At 41.6% G+C, this 16,818-nt stretch overlaps 18 non-coding genes across 18 annotated transcripts; all 18 read left to right on the plus strand.

Annotated features, from left to right (window-relative positions):
* Nucleotides 1-926: 926 nt before the first annotated feature.
* On the plus strand, nucleotides 927-1,019 carry TRNAI-UAU (transfer RNA isoleucine (anticodon UAU)). The gene is given in 2 exon segments: nucleotides 927-964; nucleotides 984-1,019. It is a non-coding gene; the product is annotated as a tRNA-Ile (tRNA).
* A 1,103-nt stretch (nucleotides 1,020-2,122) lies between these two features.
* Nucleotides 2,123-2,195, plus strand: TRNAR-CCU (transfer RNA arginine (anticodon CCU)). The gene has a single exon. It is a non-coding gene; the product is annotated as a tRNA-Arg (tRNA).
* A 279-nt stretch (nucleotides 2,196-2,474) lies between these two features.
* Nucleotides 2,475-2,567, plus strand: TRNAI-UAU (transfer RNA isoleucine (anticodon UAU)). Its single transcript is given in 2 exon segments — nucleotides 2,475-2,512; nucleotides 2,532-2,567. It is a non-coding gene; the product is annotated as a tRNA-Ile (tRNA).
* Nucleotides 2,568-3,670: 1,103 nt separating this feature from the next.
* Nucleotides 3,671-3,743, plus strand: TRNAR-CCU (transfer RNA arginine (anticodon CCU)). Its single transcript has one exon. It is a non-coding gene; the product is annotated as a tRNA-Arg (tRNA).
* A 1,475-nt stretch (nucleotides 3,744-5,218) lies between these two features.
* TRNAR-CCU (transfer RNA arginine (anticodon CCU)) lies at nucleotides 5,219-5,291 on the plus strand. Its single transcript has one exon. It is a non-coding gene; the product is annotated as a tRNA-Arg (tRNA).
* Nucleotides 5,292-6,766: 1,475 nt separating this feature from the next.
* TRNAR-CCU (transfer RNA arginine (anticodon CCU)) lies at nucleotides 6,767-6,839 on the plus strand. Its single transcript has one exon. It is a non-coding gene; the product is annotated as a tRNA-Arg (tRNA).
* Nucleotides 6,840-7,118: 279 nt separating this feature from the next.
* Nucleotides 7,119-7,211, plus strand: TRNAI-UAU (transfer RNA isoleucine (anticodon UAU)). The gene is given in 2 exon segments: nucleotides 7,119-7,156; nucleotides 7,176-7,211. It is a non-coding gene; the product is annotated as a tRNA-Ile (tRNA).
* Nucleotides 7,212-8,314: 1,103 nt separating this feature from the next.
* On the plus strand, nucleotides 8,315-8,387 carry TRNAR-CCU (transfer RNA arginine (anticodon CCU)). Its single transcript has one exon. It is a non-coding gene; the product is annotated as a tRNA-Arg (tRNA).
* Nucleotides 8,388-8,666: 279 nt separating this feature from the next.
* TRNAI-UAU (transfer RNA isoleucine (anticodon UAU)) lies at nucleotides 8,667-8,759 on the plus strand. The gene is given in 2 exon segments: nucleotides 8,667-8,704; nucleotides 8,724-8,759. It is a non-coding gene; the product is annotated as a tRNA-Ile (tRNA).
* A 1,103-nt stretch (nucleotides 8,760-9,862) lies between these two features.
* TRNAR-CCU (transfer RNA arginine (anticodon CCU)) lies at nucleotides 9,863-9,935 on the plus strand. Its single transcript has one exon. It is a non-coding gene; the product is annotated as a tRNA-Arg (tRNA).
* Nucleotides 9,936-10,214: 279 nt separating this feature from the next.
* TRNAI-UAU (transfer RNA isoleucine (anticodon UAU)) lies at nucleotides 10,215-10,307 on the plus strand. The gene is given in 2 exon segments: nucleotides 10,215-10,252; nucleotides 10,272-10,307. It is a non-coding gene; the product is annotated as a tRNA-Ile (tRNA).
* A 1,103-nt stretch (nucleotides 10,308-11,410) lies between these two features.
* On the plus strand, nucleotides 11,411-11,483 carry TRNAR-CCU (transfer RNA arginine (anticodon CCU)). Its single transcript has one exon. It is a non-coding gene; the product is annotated as a tRNA-Arg (tRNA).
* Nucleotides 11,484-11,762: 279 nt separating this feature from the next.
* TRNAI-UAU (transfer RNA isoleucine (anticodon UAU)) lies at nucleotides 11,763-11,855 on the plus strand. Its single transcript is given in 2 exon segments — nucleotides 11,763-11,800; nucleotides 11,820-11,855. It is a non-coding gene; the product is annotated as a tRNA-Ile (tRNA).
* A 1,103-nt stretch (nucleotides 11,856-12,958) lies between these two features.
* Nucleotides 12,959-13,031, plus strand: TRNAR-CCU (transfer RNA arginine (anticodon CCU)). The gene has a single exon. It is a non-coding gene; the product is annotated as a tRNA-Arg (tRNA).
* A 279-nt stretch (nucleotides 13,032-13,310) lies between these two features.
* Nucleotides 13,311-13,403, plus strand: TRNAI-UAU (transfer RNA isoleucine (anticodon UAU)). Its single transcript is given in 2 exon segments — nucleotides 13,311-13,348; nucleotides 13,368-13,403. It is a non-coding gene; the product is annotated as a tRNA-Ile (tRNA).
* A 1,453-nt stretch (nucleotides 13,404-14,856) lies between these two features.
* On the plus strand, nucleotides 14,857-14,949 carry TRNAI-UAU (transfer RNA isoleucine (anticodon UAU)). The gene is given in 2 exon segments: nucleotides 14,857-14,894; nucleotides 14,914-14,949. It is a non-coding gene; the product is annotated as a tRNA-Ile (tRNA).
* Nucleotides 14,950-16,052: 1,103 nt separating this feature from the next.
* On the plus strand, nucleotides 16,053-16,125 carry TRNAR-CCU (transfer RNA arginine (anticodon CCU)). The gene has a single exon. It is a non-coding gene; the product is annotated as a tRNA-Arg (tRNA).
* Nucleotides 16,126-16,404: 279 nt separating this feature from the next.
* Nucleotides 16,405-16,497, plus strand: TRNAI-UAU (transfer RNA isoleucine (anticodon UAU)). Its single transcript is given in 2 exon segments — nucleotides 16,405-16,442; nucleotides 16,462-16,497. It is a non-coding gene; the product is annotated as a tRNA-Ile (tRNA).
* The last annotated feature ends 321 nt before the right edge of the window (nucleotides 16,498-16,818 follow it).

Here is a 16,818-nt window from a genome sequence, read left to right on the forward strand (position 1 = left end):
AAGCCAGGGATTGTGGCTTTAACGCCCATCTGTATTGTTTGCCTTTCCTCTGTCTCAAAGTAAAGCCATTGGCATGTTATGGTTCCAGATTATAAGTGCTCTTCTGGCTTCTTCACTGGGTACTTGTCCCAGCTTCTGAGCCGGCTCCATCACTGTTACGTACTGTTATGTGACGATGCGCTAATCCCTTGGCAGCAGCAACATAATTGTATGTGAGATGTCACCAAGGGTTTAAAGTAAAGCCATTAGCATGTTTTAGTTCAAGATTAAAAGTGCTCGACTAGGTTCTTCACTGGATACTTGTCCCAATACATATTAAGAGGTATTCAGTTTTTAAAGGGTTTTGTCACTCCATTAAGATTTCCTTCATCTGCATTAGAAATGTCCTGTTAGTGTGCAATTAGAACGACAATACAAGGGAACCTAGTCTTTTCTTAAAAAAACAAGCATGCGGTTAAGATTTTATCCGATTTGGAAAGCAAACGGTACAACACAAACCTTTCTCGCTCACTCGTCACATGTGAATGTTTGCTTGCTTTGGAAAGAAACAACCACGGCGCAGGGCAAATTTACAGCCCCAGTGCCCTAATGGATAAGACACTGGCCTCCTAAGCCAGGGATTGTGGGTTCGAGTCCTATCTGGGGTGTTTATCTTTCATCTTTCTTAAAGTTAAGCTGTTGCTGTTTTAGTTCCTGATTAAAAGTGCTCAACTGGCTTCATCCACTGGACTGATGCTTCTTTATATATTAATAAGAGAGAAGTAAATGACTTATTACTCACAGTATCTTGACTGACCGCTATCTTAAACGCTGTCGTGTTTTTGAAAATTGATGGAAAACAGACACGCTTGAGGAATCACTTCATCCCGCGGTGCAATCGGTCAGCACACGGTGGAAAACGGACACGCGTGCAGACATCAGTAAGAGCTCCAGTGGCGCAATCGGTCAGCGCACGGTACTTATAAAGCAGTAACTGTTGAGTAATGACGAGGTTGTGAGTTCGAGCCTCACCTGGAGCACTCCTTTCTTGCCTTCTTGTGCTTTATTTAGACCTCCAGTGGAATAGCAAACTTACTCATGGCCCATGATCTATAAACATAATTGAAGGGGATACATGGAAGAGGTATACCGTTTTTAAGGGTGAGTCCCATCTGTGGTGTTTGCCTTTTCTATTTCTTAAATAAAAGCCATTGGCATGTTTTAGTTCCAGATTAAAAGTGCTCAACTTGCTTCTTTACTGGATACTTGTCCCAATATATATTAAGAGGTATTTTTAAAGGTTTTGGCCCTCCAATAAGCTTTCCTTCATCTTTATTAGCAGAGTCCTGTAAGTGTGTGATCATAATGAAAAGACAAGGGACACTCTTTCCCTTGTCTACAAAAAGCAAGCACGTGGTTAAGATTTTGTCAGATCTAGAAAGCAAACGGTAGAACACAAACCATTCTCGATCACTCAGTCACAAGTGAATGTTTGATTGCTTTGGAAAAACAACCACTTATAGAAAAAGTCAAGTCCCAGTTGCCTAATGGATAAGGCACTGGCCTCCTAAGCCAGGGATTGTGGCTTTAACGCCCATCTGTATTGTTTGCCTTTCCTCTGTCTCAAAGTAAAGCCATTGGCATGTTATGGTTCCAGATTATAAGTGCTCTTCTGGCATCTTCACTGGGTACTTGTCCCAGCTTCTGGGCCGGCTCCATCACTGTTACGTACTGTTATGTGACGATGCGCTAATCCCTTGGCAGCAGCAACATAACTGTATATGAGATTTCGCCAAGGGTTTAAAGTAAAGCCATTAGCATGTTTTAATTCAAGATTAAAAGTGCTCGACTAGGTTCTTCACTGGATACTTGTCCCAATACATATTAAGAGGTATTCAGTTTTTAAAGGGTTTTGTCACTCCATTAAGATTTCCTTCATCTGCATTAGAAATGTCCTGTTAGTGTGCAATTAGAACGACAATACAAGGGAACCTAGTCTTTTCTTAAAAAAACAAGCATGCGGTTAAGATTTTATCCGATTTGGAAAGCAAATGGTACAACACAAACCTTTCTCGCTCACTCATCACATGTGAATGTTTGCTTGCTTTGGAAAGAAAAAACCACGGCGCAGCGCAAATTTACAGCCCCAGTGGCCTAATGGATAAGGCACTGGCCTCCTAAGCCAGGGATTGTGGGTTCAAGTCCCATCTGGGGTGTTTACCTTTCATCTTTCTTAAAGTTAAGCTGTTGCTGTTTTAGTTCCTGATTAAAAGTGCTCAACTGGCATCATCCACTGGACTGATGCTTCTTTATATATTAATAAGAGAGAAGTAAATGACGTATTACTCACAGTATCTTGACTGACCGCTATCTTAAACGCTGTCGTGTTTTTGAAAATTGATGGAAAACAGACACGCTTGAGGAATCACTTCATCCCGCGGTGCAATCGGTCAGCACACGGTGGAAAACGGACACGCGTGCAGACGTCAAAAAGAGCTCCAGTGGCGCAATCGGTCAGTTCACGGTACTTATAAAGCAGTAACTGTTGAGCAATGCCGAGGTTGTGAGTTCGAGCCTCACCTGGAGCACTCCTTTCTTGCCTTCTTGTGCTTTATTTAGACCTGCAGTGGAATAGCAAACTTACTCATGGCCCATGATCTATAAACATAATTGAAGGGGATACATGGAAGAGGTATACCGTTTTTAAGGGTGAGTCCCATCTGTGGTGTTTGCCTTTTCTCTTTCTTAAATAAAAGCCATTGGCATGTTTTAGTTCCAGATTAAAAGTGCTCAACTTGCTTCTTTACTGGATACTTGTCCCAATATATATTAAGAGGTATTTTTAAAGGTTTTGGCCCTCCAATAAGCTTTCCTTCATCTTTATTAGCAGAGTCCTGTAAGTGTGTGATCATAATGAAAAGACAAGGGACCCTCTTTCCCTTGTCTACAAAAAGCAAGCACGTGGTTAAGATTTTGTCAGATCTAGAAAGCAAACGGTAGAACACAAACCATTCTCGATCACTCAGTCACAAGTGAATGTTTGATTGCTTTGGAAAAACAACCACTTATAGAAAAAGTCAAGTCCCAGTTGCCTAATGGATAAGGCACTGGCCTCCTAAGCCAGGGATTGTGGCTTTAACGCCCATCTGTATTGTTTGCCTTTCCTCTGTCTCAAAGTAAAGCCATTGGCATGTTATGGTTCCAGATTATAAGTGCTCTTCTGGCTTCTTCACTGGGTACTTGTCCCAGCTTCTGAGCCGGCTCCATCACTGTTACGTACTGTTATGTGACGATGCGCTAATCCCTTGGCAGCAGCAACATAATTGTATGTGAGATGTCACCAAGGGTTTAAAGTAAAGCCATTAGCATGTTTTAGTTCAAGATTAAAAGTGCTCGACTAGGTTCTTCACTGGATACTTGTCCCAATACATATTAAGAGGTATTCAGTTTTTAAAGGGTTTTGTCACTCCATTAAGATTTCCTTCATCTGCATTAGAAATGTCCTGTTAGTGTGCAATTAGAACGACAATACAAGGGAACCTAGTCTTTTCTTAAAAAAACAAGCATGCGGTTAAGATTTTATCCGATTTGGAAAGCAAACGGTACAACACAAACCTTTCTCGCTCACTCATCACATGTGAATGTTTGCTTGCTTTGGAAAGAAAAAACCACGGCGCAGAGCAAATTTACAGCCCCAGTGGCCTAATGGATAAGGCACTGGCCTCCTAAGCCAGGGATTGTGGGTTCAAGTCCCATCTGGGGTGTTTACCTTTCATCTTTCTTAAAGTTAACCTGTTGCTGTTTTAGTTCCTGATTAAAAGTGCTCAACTGGCTTCATCCACTGGACTGATGCTTCTTTATATATTAATAAGAGAGAAGTAAATGACTTATTACTCACAGTATCTTGACTGACCGCTATCTTAAACGCTGTCGTGTTTTTGAAAATTGATGGAAAACAGACACGCTTGAGGAATCACTTCATCCCGCGGTGCAATCGGTCAGCACACGGTGGAAAACGGACACGCGTGCAGACGTCAAAAAGCGCTCCAGTGGCGCAATCGGTCAGTTCACAGTACTTATAAAGCAGTAACTGTTGAGCAATGCCGAGGTTGTGAGTTCGAGCCTCACCTGGAGCACTCCTTTTTTGCCTTCTTGTGCTTTATTTAGACCTCCAGTGGAATAGCAAACTTACTCATGGCCCATGATCTATAAACATAATTGAAGGGGATACATGGAAGAGGTATACCGTTTTTAAGGGTGAGTCCCATCTGTGGTGTTTGCCTTTTCTCTTTCTTAAATAAAAGCCATTGGCATGTTTTAGTTCCAGATTAAAAGTGCTCAACTTGCTTCTTTACTGGATACTTGTCCCAATATATATTAAGAGGTATTTTTAAAGGTTTTGGCCCTCCAATAAGCTTTCCTTCATCTTTATTAGCAGAGTCCTGTAAGTGTGTGATCATAATGAAAAGACAAGGGACCCTCTTTCCCTTGTCTACAAAAAGCAAGCACGTGGTTAAGATTTTGTCAGATCTAGAAAGCAAACGGTAGAACACAAACCATTCTCGATCACTCAGTCACAAGTGAATGTTTGATTGCTTTGGAAAAACAACCACTTATAGAAAAAGTCAAGTCCCAGTTGCCTAATGGATAAGGCACTGGCCTCCTAAGCCAGGGATTGTGGCTTTAACGCCCATCTGTATTGTTTGCCTTTCCTCTGTCTCAAAGTAAAGCCATTGGCATGTTATGGTTCCAGATTATAAGTGCTCTTCTGGCATCTTCACTGGGTACTTGTCCCAGCTTCTGGGCCGGCTCCATCACTGTTACGTACTGTTATGTGACGATGCGCTAATCCCTTGGCAGCAGCAACATAACTGTATATGAGATGTCGCCAAGGGTTTAAAGTAAAGCCATTAGCATGTTTTAATTCAAGATTAAAAGTGCTCGACTAGGTTCTTCACTGGATACTTGTCCCAATACATATTAAGAGGTATTCAGTTTTTAAAGGGTTTTGTCACTCCATTAAGATTTCCTTCATCTGCATTAGAAATGTCCTGTTAGTGTGCAATTAGAACGACAATACAAGGGAACCTAGTCTTTTCTTAAAAAAACAAGCATGCGGTTAAGATTTTATCCGATTTGGAAAGCAAACGGTACAACACAAACCTTTCTCGCTCACTCATCACATGTGAATGTTTGCTTGCTTTGGAAAGAAAAAACCATGGCGCAGAGCAAATTTACAGCCCCAGTGGCCTAATGGATAAGGCACTGGCCTCCTAAGCCAGGGATTGTGGGTTCAAGTCCCATCTGGGGTGTTTACCTTTCATCTTTCTTAAAGTTAAGCTGTTGCTGTTTTAGTTCCTGATTAAAAGTGCTCAACTGGCTTCATCCACTGGACTGATGCTTCTTTATATATTAATAAGAGAGAAGTAAATGACTTATTACTCACAGTATCTTGACTGACCGCTATCTTAAACGCTGTCGTGTTTTTGAAAATTGATGGAAAACAGACACGCTTGAGGAATCACTTCATCCCGCGGTGCAATCGGTCAGCACACGGTGGAAAACGGACACGCGTGCAGACGTCAAAAAGCGCTCCAGTGGCGCAATCGGTCAGTTCACAGTACTTATAAAGCAGTAACTGTTGAGCAATGCCGAGGTTGTGAGTTCGAGCCTCACCTGGAGCACTCCTTTCTTGCCTTCTTGTGCTTTATTTAGACCTCCAGTGGAATAGCAAACTTACTCATGGCCCATGATCTATAAACATAATTGAAGGGGATACATGGAAGAGGTATACCGTTTTTAAGGGTGAGTCCCATCTGTGGTGTTTGCCTTTTCTCTTTCTTAAATAAAAGCCATTGGCATGTTTTAGTTCCAGATTAAAAGTGCTCAACTTGCTTCTTTACTGGATACTTGTCCCAATATATATTAAGAGGTATTTTTAAAGGTTTTGGCCCTCCAATAAGCTTTCCTTCATCTTTATTAGCAGAGTCCTGTAAGTGTGTGATCATAATGAAAAGACAAGGGACCCTCTTTCCCTTGTCTACAAAAAGCAAGCACGTGGTTAAGATTTTGTCAGATCTAGAAAGCAAACGGTAGAACACAAACCATTCTCGATCACTCAGTCACAAGTGAATGTTTGATTGCTTTGGAAAAACAACCACTTATAGAAAAAGTCAAGTCCCAGTTGCCTAATGGATAAGGCACTGGCCTCCTAAGCCAGGGATTGTGGCTTTAACGCCCATCTGTATTGTTTGCCTTTCCTCTGTCTCAAAGTAAAGCCATTGGCATGTTATGGTTCCAGATTATAAGTGCTCTTCTGGCTTCTTCACTGGGTACTTGTCCCAGCTTCTGGGCCGGCTCCATTACTGTTACGTACTGTTATGTGACGATGCGCTAATCCCTTGGCAGCAGCAACATAACTGTATATGAGATGTCGCCAAGGGTTTAAAGTAAAGCCATTAGCATGTTTTAATTCAAGATTAAAAGTGCTCGACTAGGTTCTTCACTGGATACTTGTCCCAATACATATTAAGAGGTATTCCGTTTTTAAAGGGTTTTGTCACTCCATTAAGATTTCCTTCATCTGCATTAGAAATGTCCTGTTAGTGTGCAATTAGAACGACAATACAAGGGAACCTAGTCTTTTCTTAAAAAAACAAGCATGCGGTTAAGATTTTATCCGATTTGGAAAGCAAACGGTACAACACAAACCTTTCTCGCTCACTCATCACATGTGAATGTTTGCTTGCTTTGGAAAGAAAAAACCACGGCACAGACCAAGTTTACAGCCCTAGTGGCCTAATGGATAAGGCACTGGCCTCCTAAGCCAGGGATTGTGGGTTCAAGTCCCATCTGGGGTGTTTACCTTTCTTCTTTCTTAAAGTTAAGCTGTTGCTGTTTTAGTTCCTGATTAAAAGTGCTCAACTGGCTTCATCCACTGGACTGATGCTTCTTTATATATTAATAAGAGAGAAGTAAATGACTTATTACTCACAGTATCTTGACTGACCGCTATCTTAAACGCTGTCGTGTTTTTGAAAATTGATGGAAAACAGACACGCTTGAGGAATCACTTCATCCCGCGGTGCAATCGATCAGCATACGGTGGAAAACGGACACGCGTGCAGACATCAGTAAGAGCTCCAATGGCGCAATCGGTCAGCGCACGGTACTTATAAAGCAGTAACTGTTGAGTAATGACGAGGTTGTGAGTTCGAGCCTCACCTGGAGCACTCCTTTCTTGCCTTCTTGTGCTTTATTTAGACCTCCAGTGGAATAGCAAACTTACTCATGGCCCATGATCTATAAACATAATTGAAGGGGATACATGGAAGAGGTATACCGTTTTTAAGGGTGAGTCCCATCTGTGGTGTTTGCCTTTTCTATTTCTTAAATAAAAGCCATTGGCATGTTTTAGTTCCAGATTAAAAGTGCTCAACTTGCTTCTTTACTGGATACTTGTCCCAATATATATTAAGAGGTATTTTTAAAGGTTTTGGCCCTCCAATAAGCTTTCCTTCATCTTTATTAGCAGAGTCCTGTAAGTGTGTGATCATAATGAAAAGACAAGGGACCCTCTTTCCCTTGTCTACAAAAAGCAAGCACGTGGTTAAGATTTTGTCAGATCTAGAAAGCAAACGGTAGAACACAAACCATTCTCGATCACTCAGTCACAAGTGAATGTTTGATTGCTTTGAAAAAACAACCACTTATAGAAAAGGTCAAGCCCCAGTTGCCTAATGGATAAGGCACTGGCCTCCTAAGCCAGGGATTGTGGCTTTAACGCCCATCTGTATTGTTTGCCTTTCCTCTGTCTCAAAGTAAAGCCATTGGCATGTTATGGTTCCAGATTATAAGTGCTCTTCTGGCATCTTCACTGGGTACTTGTCCCAGCTTCTGGGCCGGCTCCATCACTGTTACGTACTGTTATGTGACGATGCGCTAATCCCTTGGCAGCAGCAACATAACTGTATATGAGATGTCGCCAAGGGTTTAAAGTAAAGCCATTAGCATGTTTTAATTCAAGATTAAAAGTGCTCGACTAGGTTCTTCACTGGATACTTGTCCCAATACATATTAAGAGGTATTCAGTTTTTAAAGGGTTTTGTCACTCCGTTAAGATTTCCTTCATCTGCATTAGAAATGTCCTGTTAGTGTGCAATTAGAACGACAATACAAGGGAACCTAGTCTTTTCTTAAAAAAACAAGCATGCGGTTAAGATTTTATCCGATTTGGAAAGCAAACGGTACAACACAAACCTTTCTCGCTCACTCATCACATGTGAATGTTTGCTTGCTTTGGAAAGAAAAAACCACGACGCAGAGCAAATTTACAGCCCCAGTGGCCTAATGGATAAGGCACTGGCCTCCTAAGCCAGGGATTGTGGGTTCAAGTCCCATCTGGGGTGTTTACCTTTCATCTTTCTTAAAGTTAAGCTGTTGCTGTTTTAGTTCCTGATTAAAAGTGCTCAACTGGCTTCATCCACTGGACTGATGCTTCTTTATATATTAATAAGAGAGAAGTAAATGACTTATTACTCACAGTATCTTGACTGACCGCTATCTTAAACGCTGTCGTGTTTTTGAAAATTGATGGAAAACAGACACGCTTGAGGAATCACTTCATCCCGCGGTGCAATCGGTCAGCACACGGTGGAAAACGGACACGCGTGCAGACATTAGTAAGAGCTCCAGTGGCGCAATCGGTCAGCGCACGGTACTTATAAAGCAGTAACTGTTGAGCAATGCCGAGGTTGTGAGTTCGAGCCTCACCTGGAGCACTCCTTTCTTGCCTTCTTGTGCTTTATTTAGACCTCCAGTGGAATAGCAAACTTACTCATGGCCCATGATCTATAAACATAATTGAAGGGGATACATGGAAGAGGTATACCGTTTTTAAGGGTGAGTCCCATCTGTGGTGTTTGCCTTTTCTATTTCTTAAATAAAAGCCATTGGCATGTTTTAGTTCCAGATTAAAAGTGCTCAACTTGCTTCTTTACTGGATACTTGTCCCAATATATATTAAGAGGTATTTTTAAAGGTTTTGGCCCTCCAATAAGCTTTCCTTCATCTTTATTAGCAGAGTCCTGTAAGTGTGTGATCATAATGAAAAGACAAGGGACCCTCTTTCCCTTGTCTACAAAAAGCAAGCACGTGGTTAAGATTTTGTCAGATCTAGAAAGCAAACGGTAGAACACAAACCATTCTCGATCACTCAGTCACAAGTGAATGTTTGATTGCTTTGAAAAAACAACCACTTATAGAAAAGGTCAAGCCCCAGTTGCCTAATGGATAAGGCACTGGCCTCCTAAGCCAGGGATTGTGGCTTTAACGCCCATCTGTATTGTTTGCCTTTCCTCTGTCTCAAAGTAAAGCCATTGGCATGTTATGGTTCCAGATTATAAGTGCTCTTCTGGCATCTTCACTGGGTACTTGTCCCAGCTTCTGGGCCGGCTCCATCACTGTTACGTACTGTTATGTGACGATGCGCTAATCCCTTGGCAGCAGCAACATAACTGTATATGAGATGTCGCCAAGGGTTTAAAGTAAAGCCATTAGCATGTTTTAATTCAAGATTAAAAGTGCTCGACTAGGTTCTTCACTGGATACTTGTCCCAATACATATTAAGAGGTATTCAGTTTTTAAAGGGTTTTGTCACTCCGTTAAGATTTCCTTCATCTGCATTAGAAATGTCCTGTTAGTGTGCAATTAGAACGACAATACAAGGGAACCTAGTCTTTTCTTAAAAAAACAAGCATGCGGTTAAGATTTTATCCGATTTGGAAAGCAAACGGTACAACACAAACCTTTCTCGCTCACTCATCACATGTGAATGTTTGCTTGCTTTGGAAAGAAAAAACCACGGCGCAGAGCAAATTTACATCCCCAGTGGCCTAATGGATAAGGCACTGGCCTCCTAAGCCAGGGATTGTGGGTTCAAGTCCCATCTGGGGTGTTTACCTTTCATCTTTCTTAAAGTTAAGCTGTTGCTGTTTTAGTTCCTGATTAAAAGTGCTCAACTGGCTTCATCCACTGGACTGATGCTTCTTTATATATTAATAAGAGAGAAGTAAATGACTTATTACTCACAGTATCTTGACTGACCGCTATCTTAAACGCTGTCGTGTTTTTGAAAATTGATGGAAAACAGACACGCTTGAGGAATCACTTCATCCCGCGGTGCAATCGGTCAGCACACGGTGGAAAACGGACACGCGTGCAGACATTTGTAAGAGCTCCAGTGGCGCAATCGGTCAGCGCACGGTACTTATAAAGCAGTAACTGTTGAGCAATGCCGAGGTTGTGAGTTCGAGCCTCACCTGGAGCACTCCTTTCTTGCCTTCTTGTGCTTTATTTAGACCTCCAGTGGAATAGCAAACTTACTCATGGCCCATGATCTATAAACATAATTGAAGGGGATACATGGAAGAGGTATACCGTTTTAAAGGGTGAGTCCCATCTGTGGTGTTTGCCTTTTCTATTTCTTAAATAAAAGCCATTGGCATGTTTTAGTTCCAGATTAAAAGTGCTCAACTTGCTTCTTTACTGGATATTTGTCCCAATATATATTAAGAGGTATTTTTAAAGGTTTTGGCCCTCCAATAAGCTTTCCTTCATCTTTATTAGCAGAGTCCTGTAAGTGTGTGATCATAATGAAAAGACAAGGGACCCTCTTTCCCTTGTCTACAAAAAGCAAGCACGTGGTTAAGATTTTGTCAGATCTAGAAAGCAAACGGTAGAACACAAACCATTCTCGATCACTCAGTCACAAGTGAATGTTTGATTGCTTTGAAAAAACGACCACTTATAGAAAAAGTCAAGCCCCAGTTGCCTAATGGATAAGGCACTGGCCTCCTAAGCCAGGGATTGTGGCTTTAACGCCCATCTGTATTGTTTGCCTTTCCTCTGTCTCAAAGTAAAGCCATTGGCATGTTATGGTTCCAGATTATAAGTGCTCTTCTGGCTTCTTCACTGGGTACTTGTCCCAGCTTCTGAGCCGGCTCCATCACTGTTACGTACTGTTATGTGACAATGCGCTAATCCCTTGGCAGCAGCAACATAATTGTATGTGAGATGTCACCAAGGGTTTAAAGTAAAGCCATTAGCATGTTTTAGTTCAAGATTAAAAGTGCTCGACTAGGTTCTTCACTGGATACTTGTCCCAATACATATTAAGAGGTATTCAGTTTTTAAAGGGTTTTGTCACTCCATTAAGATTTCCTTCATCTGCATTAGAAATGTCCTGTTAGTGTGCAATTAGAACCACAATACAAGGGAACCTAGTCTTTTCTTAAAAAATCAAGCATGCGGTTAAGATTTTATCCGATTTGGAAAGCAAACGGTACAACACAAACCTTTCTCGCTCACTCATCACATGTGAATGTTTGCTTGCTTTGGAAAGAAAAAACCACGGCGCAGAGCAAGTTTACAGCCCCAGTGGCCTAATGGATAAGGCACTGGCCTCCTAGGCCAGGGATTGTGGGTTCAAGTCCCATCTGGGGTGTTTACCTTTCATCTTTCTTGAAGTTAAGCTGTTGCTGTTTTAGTTCCTGATTAAAAGTGCTCAACTGGCTTCATCCACTGGACTGATGCTTCTTTATATATTAATAAGAGAGAAGTAAATGACTTATTACTCACAGTATCTTGACTGACCGCTATCTTAAACGCTGTCGTGTTTTTGAAAATTGATGGAAAACAGACACGCTTGAGGAATCACTTCATCCCGCGGTGCAATCGGTCAGCACACGGTGGAAAACGGACACGCGTGCAGACATCAGTAAGAGCTCCAGTGGCGCAATCGGTCAGCGCACGGTACTTATAAAGCAGTAACTGTTGAGCAATGCCGAGGTTGTGAGTTCGAGCCTCACCTGGAGCACTCCTTTCTTGCCTTCTTGTGCTTTATTTAGACCTCCAGTGGAATAGCAAACTTACTCATGGCCCATGATCTATAAACATAATTGAAGGGGATACATGGAAGAGGTATACCGTTTTTAAGGGTGAGTCCCATCTGTGGTGTTTGCCTTTTCTATTTCTTAAATAAAAGCCATTGGCATGTTTTAGTTCCAGATTAAAAGTGCTCAACTTGCTTCTTTACTGGATACTTGTCCCAATATATATTAAGAGGTATTTTTAAAGGTTTTGGCCCTCCAATAAGCTTTCCTTCATCTTTATTAGCAGAGTCCTGTAAGTGTGTGATCATAATGAAAAGACAAGGGACCCTCTTTCCCTTGTCTACAAAAAGCAAGCACGTGGTTAAGATTTTGTCAGATCTAGAAAGCAAACGGTAGAACACAAACCATTCTCGATCACTCAGTCACAAGTGAATGTTTGATTGCTTTGGAAAAACAACCACTTATAGAAAAAGTCAAGCCCCAGTTGCCTAATGGATAAGGCACTGGCCTCCTAAGCCAGGGATTGTGGCTTTAACGCCCATCTGTATTGTTTGCCTTTCCTCTGTCTCAAAGTAAAGCCATTGGCATGTTATGGTTCCAGATTATAAGTGCTCTTCTGGCTTCTTCACTGGGTACTTGTCCCAGCTTCTGAGCCGGCTCCATCACTGTTACGTACTGTTATGTGACGATGCGCTAATCCCTTGGCAGCAGCAACATAATTGTATGTGAGATGTCACCAAGGGTTTAAAGTAAAGCCATTAGCATGTTTTAGTTCAAGATTAAAAGTGCTCGACTAGGTTCTTCACTGGATACTTGTCCCAATACATATTAAGAGGTATTCAGTTTTTAAAGGGTTTTGTCACTCCATTAAGATTTCCTTCATCTGCATTAGAAATGTCCTGTTAGTGTGCAATTAGAACGACAATACAAGGGAACCTAGTCTTTTCTTAAAAAAACAAGCATGCGGTTAAGATTTTATCCGATTTGGAAAGCAAACGGTACAACACAAACCTTTCTCGCTCACTCATCACATGTGAATGTTTGCTTGCTTTGGAAAGAAAAAACCACGGTGCAGAGCAAATTTACAGCCCCAGTGGCCTAATGGATAAGGCACTGGCCTCCTAAGCCAGGGATTGTGGGTTCAAGTCCCATCTGGGGTGTTTACCTTTCATCTTTCTTAAAGTTAAGCTGTTGCTGTTTTAGTTCCTGATTAAAAGTGCTCAACTGGCTTCATCCACTGGACTGATGCTTCTTTATATATTAATAAGAGAGAAGTAAATGACTTATTACTCACAGTATCTTGACTGACCGCTATCTTAAACGCTGTCGTGTTTTTGAAAATTGATGGAAAACAGACACGCTTGAGGAATCACTTCATCCCGCGGTGCAATCGGTCAGCACACGGTGGAAAACTGACACGCGTGCAGACTTCAGTAAGAGCTCCAGTGGCGCAATCGGTCAGTTCACGGTACTTATAAAGCAGTAACTGTTGAGCAATGCCGAGGTTGTGAGTTCGAGCCTCACCTGGAGCACTCCTTTCTTGCCTTCTTGTGCTTTATTTAGACCTCCAGTGGAATAGCAAACTTACTCATGGCCCATGATCTATAAACATAATTGAAGGGGATACATGGAAGAGGTATACCGTTTTTAAGGGTGAGTCCCATCTGTGGTGTTTGCCTTTTCTCTTTCTTAAATAAAAGCCATTGGCATGTTTTAGTTCCAGATTAAAAGTGCTCAACTTGCTTCTTTACTGGATACTTGTCCCAATATATATTAAGAGGTATTTTTAAAGGTTTTGGCCCTCCAATAAGCTTTCCTTCATCTTTATTAGCAGAGTCCTGTAAGTGTGTGATCATAATGAAAAGACAAGGGACCCTCTTTCCCTTGTCTACAAAAAGCAATCACGTGGTTAAGATTTTGTCAGATCTAGAAAGCAAACGGTAGAACACAAACCATTCTCGATCACTCAGTCACAAGTGAATGTTTGATTGCTTTGGAAAAACAACCACTTATAGAAAAAGTAAAGTCCCAGTTGCCTAATGGATAAGGCACTGGCCTCCTAAGCCAGGGATTGTGGCTTTAACGCCCATCTGTATTGTTTGCCTTTCCTCTGTCTCAAAGTAAAGCCATTGGCATGTTATGGTTCCAGATTATAAGTGCTCTTCTGGCTTCTTCACTGGGTACTTGTCCCAGCTTCTGGGCCGGCTCCATCACTGTTACGTACTGTTATGTGACGATGCGCTAATCCCTTGGCAGCAGCAACATAATTGTATGTGAGATGTCACCAAGGGTTTAAAGTAAAGCCATTAGCATGTTTTAGTTCAAGATTAAAAGTGCTCGACTAGGTTCTTCACTGGATACTTATCTCAATACATATTAAGAGGTATTCAGTTTTTAAAGGGTTTTGTCACTCCATTAAGATTTCCTTCATCTGCATTAGAAATGTCCTGTTAGTGTGCAATTAGAACGACAATACAAGGGAACCTAGTCTTTTCTTAAAAAAACAAGCATGCGGTTAAGATTTTATCCGATTTGGAAAGCAAACGGTACAACACAAACCTTTCTCGCTCACTCATCACATGTGAATGTTTGCTTGCTTTGGAAAGAAAAAACCACGGCGCAGAGCAAATTTACAGCCCTTGGCCTAATGGATAAGGCACTGGCCTCCTAAGCCAGGGATTGTGGGTTCAAGTCCCATCTGGGGTGTTTACCTTTCATCTTTCTTAAAGTTAAGCTGTTGCTGTTTTAGTTCCTGATTAAAAGTGCTCAACTGGCTTCATCCACTGGACTGATGCTTCTTTATATATTAATAAGAGAGAAGTAAATGACTTATTACTCACAGTATCTTGACTGACCGCTATCTTAAACGCTGTCGTGTTTTTGAAAATTGATGGAAAACAGACACGCTTGAGGAATCACTTCATCCCGCGGTGCAATCGGTCAGCACACGGTGGAAAACTGACACGCGTGCAGACATCAGTAAGAGCTCCAGTGGCGCAATCGGTCAGTTCACGGTACTTATAAAGCAGTAACTGTTGAGCAATGCCGAGGTTGTGAGTTCGAGCCTCACCTGGAGCACTCCTTTCTTGCCTTCTTGTGCTTTATTTAGACCTCCAGTGGAATAGCAAACTTACTCATGGCCCATGATCTATAAACATAATTGAAGGGGATACATGGAAGAGGTATACCGTTTTTAAGGGTGAGTCCCATCTGTGGTGTTTGCCTTTTCTCTTTCTTAAATAAAAGCCATTGGCATGTTTTAGTTCCAGATTAAAAGTGCTCAACTTGCTTCTTTACTGGATACTTGTCCCAATATATATTAAGAGGTATTTTTAAAGGTTTTGGCCCTCCAATAAGCTTTCCTTCATCTTTATTAGCAGAGTCCTGTAAGTGTGTGATCATAATGAAAAGACAAGGGACCCTCTTTCCTTTGTCTACAAAAAGCAAGCACGTGGTTAAGATTTTGTCAGATCTAGAAAGCAAACGGTAGAACACAAACCATTCTTGATCACTCAGTCACAAGTGAATGTTTGATTGCTTTGGAAAAACAACCACTTATAGAACAATTCAAGTCCCAGTTGCCTAATGGATAAGGCACTGGCCTCCTAAGCCAGGGATTGTGGCTTTAACGCCCATCTGTATTGTTTGCCTTTCCTCTGTCTCAAAGTAAAGCCATTGGCATGTTATGGTTCCAGATTATAAGTGCTCTTCTGGCTTCTTCACTGGGTACTTGTCCCAGCTTCTGAGCCGGCTCCATCACTGTTACGTACTGTTATGTGACGATGCGCTAATCCCTTGGCAGCAGCAACATAATTGTATGTGAGATGTCACCAAGGGTTTAAAGTAAAGCCATTAGCATGTTTTAGTTCAAGATTAAAAGTGCTCGACTAGGTTCTTCACTGGATACTTGTCCCAATACATATTAAGAGGTATTCAGTTTTTAAAGGGTTTTGTCACTCCATTAAGATTTCCTTCATCTGCATTAGAAATGTCCTGTTAGTGTGCAATTAGAACGACAATACAAGGGAACCTAGTCTTTTCTTAAAAAATCAAGCATGCGGTTAAGATTTTATCCGATTTGGAAAGCAAACGGTACAACACAAACCTTTCTCGCTCACTCATCACATGTGAATGTTTGCTTGCTTTGGAAAGAAAAAACCACGGCGCAGAGCAAATTTACAGCCCCAGTGGCCTAATGGATAAGGCACTGGCCTCCTAAGCCAGGGATTGTGGGTTCAAGTCCCATCTGGGGTGTTTACCTTTCATCTTTCTTAAAGTTAAGCTGTTGCTGTTTTAGTTCCTGATTAAAAGTGCTCAACTGGCTTCATCCACTGGACTGATGCTTCTTTATATATTAATAAGAGAGAAGTAAATGACTTATTACTCACAGTATCTTGACTGACCGCTATCTTAAACGCTGTCGTGTTTTTGAAAATTGATGGAAAACAGACACGCTTGAGGAATCACTTCATCCCGCGGTGCAATCGGTCAGCACACGGTGGAAAACTGACACGCGTGCAGACATCAGTAAGAGCTCCAGTGGCGCAATCGGTCAGTTCACGGTACTTATAAAGCAGTAACTGTTGAGCAATGCCGAGGTTGTGAGTTCGAGCCTCACCTGGAGCACTCCTTTCTTGCCTTCTTGTGCTTTATTTAGACCTCCAGTGGAATAGCAAACTTACTCATGGCCCATGATCTATAAACATAATTGAAGGGGATACATGGAAGAGGTATACCGTTTTTAAGGGTGAGTCCCATCTGTGGTGTTTGCCTTTTCTCTTTCTTAAATAAAAGCCATTGGCATGTTTTAGTTCCAGATTAAAAGTGCTCAACTTGCTTCTTTACTGGATACTTGTCCCAATATATATTAAGAGGTATTTTTAAAGGTTTTGGCCCTCCAATAAGCTTTCCTTCATCTTTATTAGCAGAGTCCTGTAAGTGTGTGAT

This window comes from Rhinoderma darwinii, chromosome 3, assembly GCF_050947455.1.
Source record: "Rhinoderma darwinii isolate aRhiDar2 chromosome 3, aRhiDar2.hap1, whole genome shotgun sequence".
NCBI classification, from domain to species: domain Eukaryota; kingdom Metazoa; phylum Chordata; class Amphibia; order Anura; family Rhinodermatidae; genus Rhinoderma; species Rhinoderma darwinii.